This window comes from Balaenoptera borealis (genome assembly GCF_965194805.1).
Source record: "Balaenoptera borealis genome assembly, chromosome: 10".
NCBI lineage: Eukaryota > Metazoa > Chordata > Mammalia > Artiodactyla > Balaenopteridae > Balaenoptera > Balaenoptera borealis.
In genome coordinates, this window is record NC_138874.1 from 95,112,371 (window position 1) to 95,127,837 (window position 15,467).

General features: G+C 39.1%; 1 pseudogene across 1 annotated transcript; it reads right to left on the reverse strand.

The window, feature by feature from the left end:
- Positions 1 to 10,238: 10,238 nt before the first annotated feature.
- Positions 10,239 to 14,591, reverse strand: LOC309636153 (secretory carrier-associated membrane protein 1 pseudogene; annotated as a pseudogene). Its single transcript, XR_014249621.1, has 3 exons — positions 13,612 to 14,591; positions 10,935 to 13,262; positions 10,239 to 10,621 (listed from the first exon to the last, which is right to left on the reverse strand). The product of XR_014249621.1 is annotated as a secretory carrier-associated membrane protein 1 pseudogene (transcript).
- Positions 14,592 to 15,467: the final 876 nt, after the last annotated feature.

The following is a 15,467-nucleotide window of genomic DNA, read 5'->3' on the forward strand; positions in this document are numbered from 1 at the left end:
TAATATGTTAGGGACCAGTAGAGGAGGGAAAGGGAGAATGGCGGATGAGAGTGAGAGAGGAAGATGATATTGAGGGGAGCTGGCTGGGGCAGGGATATCCTTTTTTATTTTTCCCAGTGCTTCTGTGCCTTGCCCTCTTGTCCTAGAATGATATGAATGATGATTTTTTTAAGCAATCATACGTGATTTATTTTTTTAAATTTTATATTGGAGTATGGTTGATTAACAATGTTCTGATAGTTTCAGGTGTATAGCTAAGTGATTCAGTTATGTATGTACATGTATCTATTCTTTTTCAAATTCTTTCCCATTTAGGTTGTTACATAATATTGAGCAGAGTTCCCTGTGCTATACAGTAGGTTCTTGTTGGTTATCTATTTTAAATATAGTGGTGTGTACATGTCAATCCCAAACTCCCTGACTATTCCTTCCCACCCCCCCCCCCACCCTTCCCCGCTGGTAACCTTACATTATCTTTGCAAAACAAAAAGTGTTCACAGTGCCTCTGATCATTTGAAGTATTTTTAAGATCAACTGTAATGTAGGCCACATCTATTAAGAAGGAAGGAAGAGAGGGAGGGAGAGAGAAAGATTCAACAGAACACTAAAAGATTGCTGTGGTATCAGAGTAATATCTTATTAGCTGAGCTATTTTGTCAGGGCAAGCAGAGACCACACATACAGCCCTAGTCCCTGTGCCATGACAAAATCAGGCTTTGTTGAATACCTATGGGAATTAGAGTCATAGGTCTCTGTTTCTTCTCTCTTGTGACTTTGGGGCCATTTGTTACCCACTGTCTATTGTTCATGTCTGTATTCAGCACCTCATCATGTCTGAATAGAAAGGAAAAATCCAATTCTGTCTGATCATAATACATCGCCAGCAAAATTGAATATAACTCTAACCTTCAAAGAAAAGTAGTCAATAAATCTATGCAGAACTCCTGGTTAAAAAAATAGCTTCTGGTTGTTACTTTTTCCTTCTTAAACAAGTACAGTTTGATGTCCATAATGATACTAATTCTAATGTATTTCATTTCTTACTTCTGTCTGTGTTTAGTCATCCCGGGAAATAATCACCAGGCAAGTAGCTTGGGATTAGGTTTTTCATTAGGATATTAATGCATGTTGTGAACTCTGAGAGGCTAATGCTTCCATCTCCAGGTAACCCGCTTCAGTCGTTCAGCTCTTTTTGTGGTCCTGCAAGTCTGGTCACTGGTGTTTGTGTTGTCACTGACACACTGATCTGCAGCACTGTTTCACTTATACTTGGCATTTGGATAGCTGGTTTGAGACTGACACTACCTCGTTAGTAATTTTCCTATTCAGACATATTCTATAGCAACTGCCACTTAACACTGCAGCGACTTTTCTCCCCCCTTTTTTCCTCATGTTCAGACTCCATTATACTTGCTATAAATTGGCAGGGATAAGGGTCAATTCCTGTTTTTTCTGCCATTGGTGATTTTCCCTCATTCTTAACTCATTTGAATCATTGTAATTCATTACATGGTTGCAGAAAGAATTTAATACAAGTTTGGGGTATCTGTGTGTGTGTTTGTGCATACACTATTGACAGATCAAATTTATATATCTGTCTTTGTTCGGGAAGATCCCCATTCTATGTGTTTGTACAGTGAAGTAATATTGAAGTTACTGCAATTTTCATTCTGGGGCTAAAACTAAACCACTTTGACTTGATTAACCCACCACATACTGGCTTATTTACTGTACACTCTTGAGCAATTTAGTAATATTTGAGAGACTCTTCCAAAAAGCTATTGCTATTGTTATTTTTCTGGATTATTGGGAAGTGTATGAGTCAGGATTAGTAATACTAGCTGCTTCAATAACAAGTAAACCTGAAAATTTCATGGCTTAACCAAATTAGAGTTAATTAATTCTGGCTCCCATAAAGTCCAATGTGAATGTTCTAGATTGGGCAGTTTCCATGGTAGCCTTGTAAAACAGGGACTATGGGATCTGGGATCCTTTCATCTACTCTAGGAATTCTGGGCTCCCCTATATCTTTGGAGTTCTTCCCTGGATCCCTTCACCTGTCTAGCCAAATTGGAGGAGGGAAGGGGAGGAGAGAAGAGAGCAGAGGAATTCTGTAAGAGAGAGAAATTCTGTAAGAGATTTTAGAGGCCATTATGGGAGGAATCATGTCATTATACTGACATTTCTTAACCCACACTTGAGTCACATTGCCTTACCTCCTGTAAGGCAACTTGCAAAGGTATTTTATCCACGTGCCCAGGAGGAAATGAAAAGGTATGGACGGTACAGAGCAGTGTCTCACCTATGCTTTTCCCATGCATGGAACATATTTAGCACCACCCAAAGGAGACACCCCAGATTTCCATCTAGACACTGCATCCAGCAGGATCTCTGGGTAATGAGCTACTTTCTCCATCTCACTAGACGCGGCTCTTCTTGGTCTAATACCTATGACTTAAAGAGACAAGCTATTTCCTTCTCCCCCATACACTTAATATACAGTGGTAGAGCAGGGGCAGGCTAACCACAGTGATGCTGCCATTTGGAAAATTAGAGAAGGAAAGCACAGAGAATTCACTGATTCACTTTGCTGTCTTCTCCCTGTGTCTTCACATGATCTTCCTTCTGTATCAGTCTGTGCCAAAATGTCCTCTTCCTATAAGAACACCCGTCATATTGGATTAGGACTCACCCTAAGGACCTTAGTTTAACTTGATTACCTCTGTATATACCCAATATCAAATAAGGTCACATTCTGAGGTAGTAGAAATTAGGACACCAACAAATGAATTTAGGGAGACACAATTCAACCCATAGCACTGTATATGATCTTTTGATTATAGTTATTTCCTTATGCCAACATCCTCATTCAAAGTTCTAAATTTAATTTCACATCTGCCATATTTTGTTGTTTCCTCAACCTTATGCTTTCCTCTCTCAAGATAATGACAGCTGTCAGTCTTGAATGAGAAGCCACATTTGATAGTTTAATTTGATAGTTGTCTTTAGACATTTTACTCATCTAAGTTTTGTTAGGTCACTGACCCTTAAAACCTTTTTAAAATTCCATGTTTTATTGTTTGTGTCAAGAAGCAAATGGCTTTTCTAGAAATAAGGCCCTACCTTTCTGACTTTCTCTATTCCCTCTCATTGCTACTGGCAAACTAGTCAGGTTTTTCCTGAGTTCATCTCTTTCTTGCAAGGCCTTGTCAAAGCAGCCAACAGTATCCAACATACACTAACAGTTTGATGCTTCTAATTCTTGCCAGTGAAGCTGCTGGCTCAGAAGGCGTGTGGTTGGCTGTCTACGCCATTGTGGGTGAGGGTATACCAAATACGTTGCCACTGAATGACACGAGTTCCCATCTTTTGAGCCTCTATTATCAGTCTCCTTACCACCTATCACCAGACTTTTAAGGCAAATACTGCATCTTTAAATTTTATATTCCAGCAGCACCCTTTTTCTAGTTAACAATTGCTGTATAAGGCAGGTTAAATAATGCTAGCTTCTGCAGTAACAGCAATGAAAGCTGAGTCCCTTAGCATTGTTTAACTTTATGTATTCCTCATGAAAATGTATCAGTTAATATAGTCACCATCAGCCTTCCTGAGTGGCTTTCCTCCATGGAATCCAGGCTCTCTTCATCCACTGGTTCTCATAAGCCAAAAAACCCTCCTCTGGATCCTCTCCCTCCAGCTAACCAATGAGAAAAGAATGAGAGTGAGAGTGTACATGCAAAAGATCATGTGAGAGTTTTCAAGGGTAAGCTCTGAAAATGGCATGCATTACTCCTGCCCGCATTTTTTTGACCATAACTTAGTCCCATGATCCGATCTAACTTCAGGGGTGGTGGAAAATACATTTCTCTTAAAAGGAATGATTTGGTGAACACATAATTCGAAGACACTGGAGAATTAAATAAAATAACACATGTAGAACCCTTGGAAGAGTGTCTGATACACATAGGAGGCATTTAGTAAATCTTGGTTACCAGTAGAGAAGGCATTTTATGTACTGACTGGTCTCAGTAAGCTCCTGAAGAATGTCTATTACATATCTGCATGGTTTAATCAAATATATCATTAGAAGTAGGATGACATTTTCACTTACTGAAATTCTGACAGCTCATAAATCCTGAAATTCAGGACCCACTGTGAAGAGCAAAAACAGTGAGATGCATTCTTTTTTTGTGTGCATACAGACTTGCATGCAATTGCTCGCATATGCACATACGCTAAGAGACCAGGTAAGAAATTACTCTAATTTTCTTTCCTTGTGCTGTAATGAACCTTTCTAGACACAATTTTTAGTTAACTGTGTGATGCTGCTTTCCATTTAGCCTAGAGTAGGGTAGACGTGCTACCCATGAATCTCTCTTTATTGTCCTCAGAATGAGGAACACTTAGGGTACAGAGATGAAAGCATTTCCTCTTTTTCTCCTGTTCCGGAACATTTGTGAGGAGTATAGACTACCACGGCAAACACCTCCCTCTGCCTGGGTTTTGGGAGAACACACTCTCTTGGAGTCTGCTTGACCTACAGTAGGCTGTGTTCGCATGCTCCTGTGGGCTTCCTGTGTGGTGAATGCATGTATGAGAAAGAGAATTTTATATTTGGAACAAAATGCTATCTGATTTTTACAGGATTAGGTAGAGAGCAGAGTGCCAACCAGAAGCAATAATAATGTTAATGAAACCAATGGCTAAGGAGAAATTTCTGGTGAGTGTCAATCATGAGGGAAAATGTCAGAAAAAGGTGTTATGTTTCCTTATAGAAGAAGCCTCAGATGGCATTGGCATTTGAAACAGCTGGCAAAGGGCAGATTTTCCTATAATAAAGTCCCATTCAAATCAGATCGAATATAGGCATACAAGGTATCCTAAAATGTTTGATTGAGTTCCCTACTGATTTCCAAACTGAAGAGTCTAAGCTAAGTAAACTTCAAGCCTGCAGCAATTTGTTCTAAATCCTAGGAAAGAAAGAGATGCCAAAGTCAGTTGTGTGTGTCAAGAGCTTCTTCCTCGTGTAAATACAAGAGCATACTTCTTCTGCTTTCTTAGAAGCAAAGCATTTGATTCTACCTCTTTTGTTTTCATCTGATTCACTTCATCTCCTTCAAGCCAAGTATTAGTAATCTAAGGACTATTTCAGTAATTTTAGCAGTGAAGACTATAGTTGGCATGAAGGCAGTACCTTGAGAAGCACAGAGGGGCCATCCAGTATTCAGAAACTTGGTTGCACATTAAAAATGCTCTGATTAGTTTTTTTCCATGTAATTGACCATGATGAATACTGTTTGAGAGGAGTAAAACTCAGGACATCAGAAAAGGAGTCAAACTAAAGAAAGAGAAAAAGTTATAACCAGGATCAGAAGGTCATTACCCCACAAGTCAAAACATCAATCCGTTAGGGGTCAAAAGAACTAAAGCAAAGAAAAGAGCAGAAAATAATTAAAATGGGAACATTTTAAAAGACATCAGATGTGGATTAAGGTTGAGTCAAGCTTCATCTTAAGGCTCCAAGGATCAGGTCGGTGGGAGCAGGTGGGTCTCAAGGCCATCACGTAAGGGACTGGAAAAAACCTGTACAACTTCCACTTAGGTCATGGGAAGCAGAATGGGTCATGGTAAATTGCCTCAAGAAAATAAGAACTTGTTAGTTATGTTTAAAGCAGTGATTCTAGACTGAAAAATTGCCCCTATCTTTGTTTAATGTAGGGATTCTCAATCATAGCACTATTAACATTTCAGGTCAGATAACTCTTTGTTGTAGGGGCCTGTCCTTGCATTGCATATCTGACTTCTATCCATCATATGCCAATAGGACCTCCCCAATTGCAACAACCAAAAACATCTCCAGACATTTCTAAATGCCCCTTGAGGAACATAATTGCCCCTGTTTGAGAAACACTAGTTTAAAGGAATTTTATTCTCCCAAAATGGGAATGGTTGGACAACTCCTTCCATTTTTCTCAACGCTTTCATGAATTCTTTTTTTTTAAATTAATTAATTAATTAATTTTTAAATTTTTGGCTGTGTTGGGTCTTCGTTTCTGTGCAAGGGCTTTCTCCAGTTGCGGCGAGCGGGGGCCACTCTTCATCGTGGTGCGTGGGCCTCTCACTATCGCGGCCTCTCTTGTTGTGGAGCACAGGCTCCAGACGTGCAGGCTCAGTAGCTGTGGCTCATGGGCCTAGCCGCTCCGCGGCATGTGGGATCTTCCCGGACCGGGGCATGAACCCGAGTCCCCTGCATTGGCAGGCGGATTCCTAACCACTGCACCACCAGGGAAGCCCCATGAATTCTTTTTTGGCCAAACAGGTTTTCTTTATTCAGTTTGCTGCCACAAGCTACCGTGAACTTATTGATAATTTTCTTCTCCATTTTTCTTTTTCTTTTTTTCAAATTCATCAAAAATTTTAAAATATTATTAGAACAAAACTTTTACTCATAAAAACATCTTCTCCATTTTCTAATGCCATTTTCATGATTTTTTTTTCAAAATTATCCCACATTCTTTCTCACAATGATCATTTAAGATTATAATTTCCTTGTAGCCATAGTCCTCCTATAGCTTTTTTTGTTTTTTTGGTTACAACTTACTAGCCTTTTAGTCCTTCTCTACACAGTGGCAGCCAAATCAATATTATGGTTGATGGAACCTTTCAGCTGTGTCTGGTCCAACATAGAAACTGTAACACATCTTCATAGAAACACAGGTCATCTGAGACTGATCAGTTCTCACTTACAGATTCTTCTCTGACTGAACTCAAAGTACGTGAGCAGTCTTCTGAGGAATGCGGTACCACATTCTATGTTTCTAGCCCCATGTTCTTTGTCTTGACTCAGGTTGGCCTCACGCATCATCTTGAAGTTCTAATTGCACATGTTGCCTTATCTGTGTGCATTTTGTCCTTGAACTGTCTCTCTACATAGTCTCAACCTTTCCCTACACAGGTTTACATCAGCCCACATTCAGACCTGCTCTTGGTAAAGTCTTCCAAGTATTGTAGTTTTTCTTTTTTTACTTAGAATTTTACCAGTATTTTCATTAGCATTGTTACTTATTCTTATAGTTCTCTGGTTACAAAGTTACATAGGTTATGAGTAAACCACCTGACTCCAGGTTTCCCCTGTTGGTGCTTGATCCTGCAGAATGTGAGGAATTCTTTTCAGAAATGTACTTATCATTTTGTAACAGAAACATCTGAACCCGGAGAAGACCTAAAAAGTGATTTAATCTAACTCTCATTTCCCACCCATTTTGTAAATAACAAAACTGAGACCCATTGATTATAATAGTGGCACAACTTGTTTCCTGCTTTACTCTGTAGCCACAGAACTCCTAGCAGCAATTTGTGCTCCATTACAGTGTCTTCCCTTAGCTTCGATTTGCGGCTATAACTATCTTTTTTTTTTTTTTTTTTTTTTTTAATCTCGGGTTATTACCTCGTAAAAGAGTTCTGATACATTAGTGGTTTTTATTGAAAGCTACCTCCAATCTGTTTTGGAAATAGGCAACATATAAATAGTAAATAAATAATTAACCTAGGAGCAGAGAGGTTTTTACACCTTGTTGGCAACAGAGCTGACACTGGAACTTCATTTCCAAGTCCCAGACCAGTCCACTCTCCCTAACATCCTGTCTCCCCATGCATTTGTGGGTCTCCCATTTTATATCACTGTGGCCTTGCAGACTCAATAAATAATCACCAAGGCATTGCCAGGTTTACTCCCAAATGTTTCACTTACATGCCCAGTTAGGCCAAAGTTTAAAATCAGAGATATCTGTGTTGCCATCTTAAGGTAAACATTATTAGCTAACCAATTAACCTAAGGTAACCATCTTAGGTTAATTTTGTCAAAAGTATACTTTATACATGGTGGTTCACAATCTTTTCAGCTCTGGTTAGAAAGACATATTGTTTATTCTTTGAAAATTCATTATAAAAGTGAAACTTTTAAGCTGGGTTTTATTAGCACCAAACTCTAATCTGCCCGAGAAAAGGAACCTCTTATAGATTAGTCCACAGTTTCTCCCCACCAACTCTTTCCCCATTAATGTTCATTATTTTATACTCTCTGGAAAAATATTTAACAAACAAAATGAAGAAGGATTCAAAAACAGCATTAAAAAAAAAAATCTGGAACAACAGTAAAGGTCCAAGAAAATAAATTCAACGAGGAACAAATATTGCAGCTTGCCCTGAACCAAGTTAAATATGAAAAAAAATAGGAGGAAAGGGATTTAAAAAAAAGGATTGGTGTAGATCAGAGTTTGTAAACATGATAGCTTCAGGCAGAATGAGGGCTGTAGTTTAGCTTTGTTTGGTAGGCATAGCATTGGCCCACAAAGACTTTATAAAACTGAACACCTGGGGGTGCCTTCTTTTTTTTTTTTTTCCAGTAAACAGCATTTTATTTTATGACACTCTGTGTTAATACAATAAATATAGAAAACTTCCAAACCACTGAAAACATGCAACATTAGAGGGACAGATGGAGGGCATTTATATAGAACCATGACAGTCACCATAATGGCAGCGCAATATTACTCGTTGACAAAATATACAAACATCCCTAGATAAATAATCCAAGTCCCAAATTAAAAAACACTGAGCAATGATTTTCCAGTGTTCAAACTTTGGTTTGAAATAAAATAGCCAAAACTTAATATTACCAACTGAAAAATGACATGGATCCTTACAATGTGAAGACCATTTCATGATTGCGATACTGGGTAATGCTAATATTAAATATAAAACACTAACAAGTGCCAATCTTTTACTGAGCGCAAATGTGACTATTTACTAATAATTATTGTTAAGAGAATAGAGATTATAAGAATTAAAAACCCCTCTACCTTATTAAACTGTTAAGCAGTGCCATCATTTTAATGCACATTTGTGTTTTTAAAAAAACATTTTTCTCTTATAAGCTTGTATTAACCCAAATAACTGGAATTTAAAACAACATTTCCCCATCCAGACAAAAAAAGGTACAATTGGTTGTAATTACTCTTTGCTATTTAGCAATAGAGGATTTCTACAGAATAGAGAGAAATATTCCTAATTCTTGAAGGAAGGTATCTCAGTATTTTTCAAAAGTCTCTATGATAGAGTTTTCATTTTGCAGTTTAAAGAAAAACAAAAGGAACTTGAGAGATGAATTAATGACAGACATAAGTACTTTTGCTGTATTTTGTGGTTAATGTTTTGAATGTTTGTAAAATCCACACTCAACAAAGCATACTGATGAGACAGATTTTCAGTGAGATTATAGACTCTAAAAATTTTGAACTGGCTTATTTGGTTGAGAAAGTAGGTAGAGATTATCACTGATCAGAAATATTCATTAAAACAGCTTTAAATTCATACTCTGAATCCTACTTTCATCAGAATAAAAGAAATATCTTCCAAGTATATTACTTCAGCAAAGTCCCAAATAAATCAAATGTAAACACCATCTGGATGGATCCGTGTTATATCTCGTATCACACAAAGCTTCTTTCATAAATAGTGAGAACTCACCATCCTACCCCCAGCATGAAACTCATTTTAACTCCAGGTTTGGGGGGAAGAATAAAAGTGATTTAACCATTTACACCCAGCCAATTTTTTAGTCTCAAATAATATAATCTAATAGAGTGCCCTTACTTTTCAAAATCAAGTTGAATACTTATTATCCTGCAATCTTTTAGGTTAGCTAATGACTTCCAAAACAACAGTATTGTGACCTTACAAATGTCTTTAAGTCATTTAATCAGTTATTAAAAATGACTCAAAGTTTCAACCCAAGTATACTATAAGAATGAAGTCCTGTGCTGCATAGTAATAATTTTAACATGATTATATCCATAATTAATGCATTCAGCTGTATCTGTATTTTCTTGCTTGATGCAAGTTAAATGTTTTATTTTTTCTGTTGCTACAATTTTTTTTTTTTAATAAATTTATTTACTTATTTATTTATTTTTTTTAGCTGTGTTGGGTCTTCGTTTCTGTGCGAGGGCTTTCTCTAGTTGTGGCGAGCACGGGCCACTCTTCATTGCGGTGCGTGGGCCTCTCACTATCGCGGCTTCTCCTGTTGCGGAGCACAGGCTCCAGATGCGCAGGCTCAGTAGTTGTGGCTCACGGGCCCAGTTGCTCCACAGCATGTGGGATCTTCCCAGACCAGGGCTCGAACCCGTGTCACCTGCATTGGCAGGCAGACTCTCAACCACTGCGCCACCAGGGAAGCCCTGTTGCTACAAATTTTAATGTACTCAGTCTGTCTCAAAAATTCGAAGACTGAGGTGCATTAGGGATTCAAGTATATGTGAAGTGCCAGGGTCTTTTTATTTTTAATGCCAACTAGACATGAGAGGCTAAAAGAAAAATTTCTTAAATACTGTTATGTTCTTTTTGGACATCGAGTTAGGCTAGACTTTAATACCTCTGTTAAAAATTACACACACATACCCCAGAAAAGAGCTGCCAAACACAATCTCAGTTCAATTAAAAAGAGTAGCCACAAGAATATACCAAAGTTTCCATACAGTAATGTTTTACTATGATATGAATACTGAAAATTAAAAACAAAAAGGTATTATCATCACTACATTCTACTCCATCAATTATCTACCTTTTCTTTTTTTTTTTTTAATTATTTGTATTTTTAATTTTTTTGGCTGTGTTGGGTCTTCGTTTCTGTGCGAGCGCTTTCTCCAGTTGCGGCGAGCGAGGGCCACTCTTCATTGCGGTGCGCAGGCCTCTCACTGTCACGGCTTCTTCCGTTGCGGAGCACAGGCTCCAGACGCGCAGGCTCAGTAGTTGTGGCTCACGGGCCCAGTTGCTCCGCGGCATGTGGGATCTTCCCAGACCAGGGCTCGAACCCGTGTCCCCTGCATTGGCAGGCAGATTCTTAACCACTGCGCCACCAGGGAAGCCCCCACTACCTTTTCTTTTGGATAATGCACTGCATATTATATTATATCCTCGTATTGCACCCTAGTGAATTTTTATTTAAAAGAAAGTATTACAGAAAATCATTTCTATGATTCTATAAACAACTCCCCAATCCTGCAACCATAAGCAGTGCATAACCCAAAATACTAATTCTTTTAAGAAACATGGTGACCATGCAAGATCAGAGCTTGATTATCAAAATACCAACTACTCTAAAAAAAGAAAATAAAAAGATAAAATTTACATTATCTACCATGAAATGTACACAGGTTCTTCACTAGTGACTGAAACTGCTAAAAAGCAAGCCAATTTAAAAATCCCTAAGTCTCTGATGTCCTATTTCTTTCAATATAAATAAGGAAAAGGAACAAAGCATTGCTTTACTGCTCCAACGTGTAATCCTTACGTCTGACTCTTGAAAGAACGACTGCAGCAAGTACTAAGTGCATTTTTAATCATAAGTGCCATGTTAATTTCAGTGTGTCACCACTGAAATAATTTGCTGAACATTCATCCCCCCCAAAAATATGGAGAATATTTATTTCGCATGTAATTTTTTTTTTTTTTTTGCAAGGGGCACTGAAATATTAAGAAACTATCAGGTAAATAATAGGACAAGGAAGTTTTTCTGGTTTTAGCCCATGCATAAGTGATTAGGAAATATACATGCTGTGTGTACTGTGTGTTTTGAACAAAACAAATATTTATAGAATACAGTAACTGGAGAAAAAAGTACAGTCAGAAGGTAACAATGCATTGTTTGAAGACTCTAAATTTGGTTACCCTTGAAAGCATTCTGAGCTGCACTAGTTGCTGCAGTTGAAGCTGCATTTGCAGCTGCGGTCTGGACAGTTTTGTTGGACATCACACCTGTTGCAAACTCTTGTTGGGCCTTCTCAAAACTAGCACCTGTTGTGCGATACAGTCCATGTACCTTTTTAAACATAACTAGCGAGATGACTGCTGATGCTGTGAAAAGTGCTGCTATGATTATCATCATGATTCCAACAGGAATACTTTTGTTGAGACCAGTAAGGGATGAAATCCAACCGCAGTTACCCCAATTATGAAATCCTGCAGCCTGGAGTACATGCACAGCAAACTGACAAATATAGACGAAAAAGAATACAAAGAATCTGAATGAACTGTCACTCCTGAAAGCTCCGTAAAGTGGTCTGTACCAACAGACAAATGAACAAGGAGTGAAAAGCAAGAACCACAGGATACTCAATCCAAAATCAACCCCTCTTGGAGGATCAACACAAAACCAAGCCAAGCATCCGAAGATATTTAGAAACAGTGTTACAGCATGGAACATCCATAAGTAGTACATAATCTTTACTGTCTTTTGGAATTCTACAGGAATGACTACAGAAAAATCCTGATAGAAACAAGGTCCCACACGAAAATTGTCAGGAAAAGGTGGCCAATTGTTTTTTCTGCCGTGTTGACTGAGATTTTGCATTTCTCGTTCTCGATGATCTGATTCTGCTGCTTTTCTTTCTAGTTCTTCCTGGCGTTTAAGAAGTTCAGCTTGGGCCAAGGCATGCTCCTTTGCAATCTGTGTATAAGCCGGATGTTTCTCTGTTGGTTTCATTATTGCTGGTTGTGTACTCGGTACGTTAGGCACTTTCACATTGCCCGGTGGAGGTGTTCTAGAATCCGAGAATGGATTGTATTCATCAAGTCCTGGTGGGACATTTCTTGTCACTTGTGTAACTGATGGGTCCTTGAAAGGGTTGTTGAGATCCGGGTCTGCAAACGGGTTACTCTCAAAATCCGACATCTCGCGCTCGGCGTCACCCACCCGACCCAGGCGCAGAGAGAGAGAGGAGGCGAGGCCGCCGCCCCCCTGCGCGCTCACGTCGCTGCAGCAGCCGCCGAGCAGATCCGGGTGCAGCTCGCGAGGCCACCCAGCCGGCCGTGCCCCTGAGCATGCCCGGTGCGACGGACTGCCGGACGCCGGCGCAGCTCCTAGTTCGCCATCCCGTTCCTCCGGGCTGGGGGTGCCTTCTCGAGAAAGCCCATGATCCAGTTTTTGCCTGATTGCTGATGGCTGATTGCCATCCTAGTAATGGTATTTTTTTGGATCCCATAGGTACTTACACACATGTATCAGGTAATGGAAACTTCTTGGCTTCATTAGAGACGTGCTTTCCTAGTGCCTTACTTTTATTCACCTGCACAATATGTCAAGTGTTAACCTGTAATTATACCTGGAAGTCCAACTTTCAAAGATTAAACCCAAAGTTTCAAGATTTACTCTAGTTCATAAAGCCTTTCAAAACTTTACCTGCTACTCCCATACATCTTGTTACCTTCCTTTTTTTTTTTTAATTAATGATACTAATATGTTATTATTTCTGCTTTTAATTTTATTTATTTATTTGTTTATTTATTTATGGCTGTGTTGGGTCTTCGTTTCTGTGCGAGGGCTTTCTCCAGTTGTGGCAAGCGGGGGCCACTCCTCATCGCGGTGCGCGGGCCTCTCACCATCGCGGCCTCTCTTGTTGCGGAGCACAGGCTCCAGACGCGCAGGCTCAGTAGTTGTGGCTCACGGGTCCAGTCGCTCCGCGGCATGTGGGATCTTCCCAGACCAGGGCTCGAACCCATGTCCCCTGCATTGGCAGGCAGATTCTCAACCACTGCGCCACCAGGGAAGCCCACCTTCCTTTGATAAATCTCTTATCGGCCCTGAACTGAAACACAGAGCACCGCACAGCACAGGCAGAGCTATAAATTTTTACTCAAGTGATGGGCGTCATTTGAACCTGTCCTGACATCGATGCTGCCAGCTCCAATTCCACATCATGGCTTCATTTCTTGAAACAATGAACAAAATTTGAGCTAGTCTAACAGGGTTACCATTAAAAGGGGGAAAACAAGCTATTGAGAATAATTTTAATAAAGAATGGAAGATAAATTGCTTTTGAAAAAAAAAAAAAGGATTTATAAAAAACCCTCTTAAGAAACTATGGTTAAATTCCAAACTGACTTTGCAGTGTTAATTATAAAACTATACTTATAGCTATCTGCAATTTTAGTTCTCCAAAGCATTCTCTCTGGTTACCTTTGATTCTCAAAACTCTTCATTTTCCTGCTATTACCACCTTTGTTTTAGGCCACAAAGGTAGTTGATTACTTCAGTTTCTTTTCTTTTTTAAAAGTCATCTTTCTGGTCTCCACTCTGACTCCTCTTAGATCCTGCAAAGTATTTGCTGACTGTTGATGAATTCATTAATCTGTTGCTGTGTTGGCATTTTGTGCCTCATTTTTTCCCGAAAATTGTGTTTGTTTTAACTTTTTATTATGGAAGTTTCAAAAGTACACAGAAGTACAGAGATTAGTGTAATAAATCGCCATGTGTCTATCATCCAGCTCAACAGTTAACAATGTATATATAGCTAATCTTATTTTATCTATCTTAGATTATATTTATATAATTTTATTCATCATACAGATATGTAATTTTGTTGTCTTTCCAAGAGACAATGACTCCTAGTAATTCAATACCATTATCTAATGTTAATATTGACAGTATTAATTGTTGCTAATTTTACTAGGAAGGATTTCAACTAATATCAAAACCATGTTTAAATTTCAACAATTGTCATATAAATGTCTTAAAAAATTAACATGTTTTTATTTCCTGTTTCATTCAAGCAGGTTTTTTAAAATTGTGGTAAGACACGTAACATGAAATCTAGCCACTTAACACGTTTTTAAGTATACACTACAGTATTGTTAACTGTAGGCACTCTATGGTACAGAAGATCTGTAAAGCTTATTCATTTTACAAGACAGAAACTATACCCGCTGATGGGACTTCCCTGGTGGTCCAGTGGTAAAGAATCCACCTTCCAATGCAGGGGATGCGGGTTCGATCCCTGGTCGGGGAACTAAGATCCCACATGCTGTGGGGCAACTAAGCCCGCGCGCCACAACTACTGAGCCCGAGCGCCCTGGAGCCTGTGCGTCACAACTAGAGAGAGAAAATGCTCATGCCACAACTAGAGAGAAGCCCCGTTTGCCACAAGGAAGATCCCACGTGCGGCAACTAAGACCCGACGCAGCCAAAAAAAAAAAAAAGAAGAAACTATACCTGTTGAATAGCAACCCATCATTTCCCCCTCCCCCAAATCCCTGGCAACCACCGTTCCACTCTTTATCTCTGTGAATTTGACTAGTTTAGGTATCTCATATAAGTGGAATCATGTGTATGTGTCCTGTGACTGGCTTATTTCAGTTAGTGTGATGTCCTCCAGGTTCATCCATGTTGTCACGTGTTGCAGAATTTCCTTCTTTGTAAAGGCTGATAATATTCCATTGTGTGCATATGTGATATTTGCTTTATCCATTCACCTGTTGATGGACACTGGGGTTGCTTCCATATCTTGGCTGTTGCGACTAACACTGAAGTAAACATGGAAGTGCACATATCTCATCCACTCTTTTGGTTATACGCCCAGGAGTGGGATTACTCGATCATATGGTAGTTCTACTTTTAATATCTTGAGAAACCT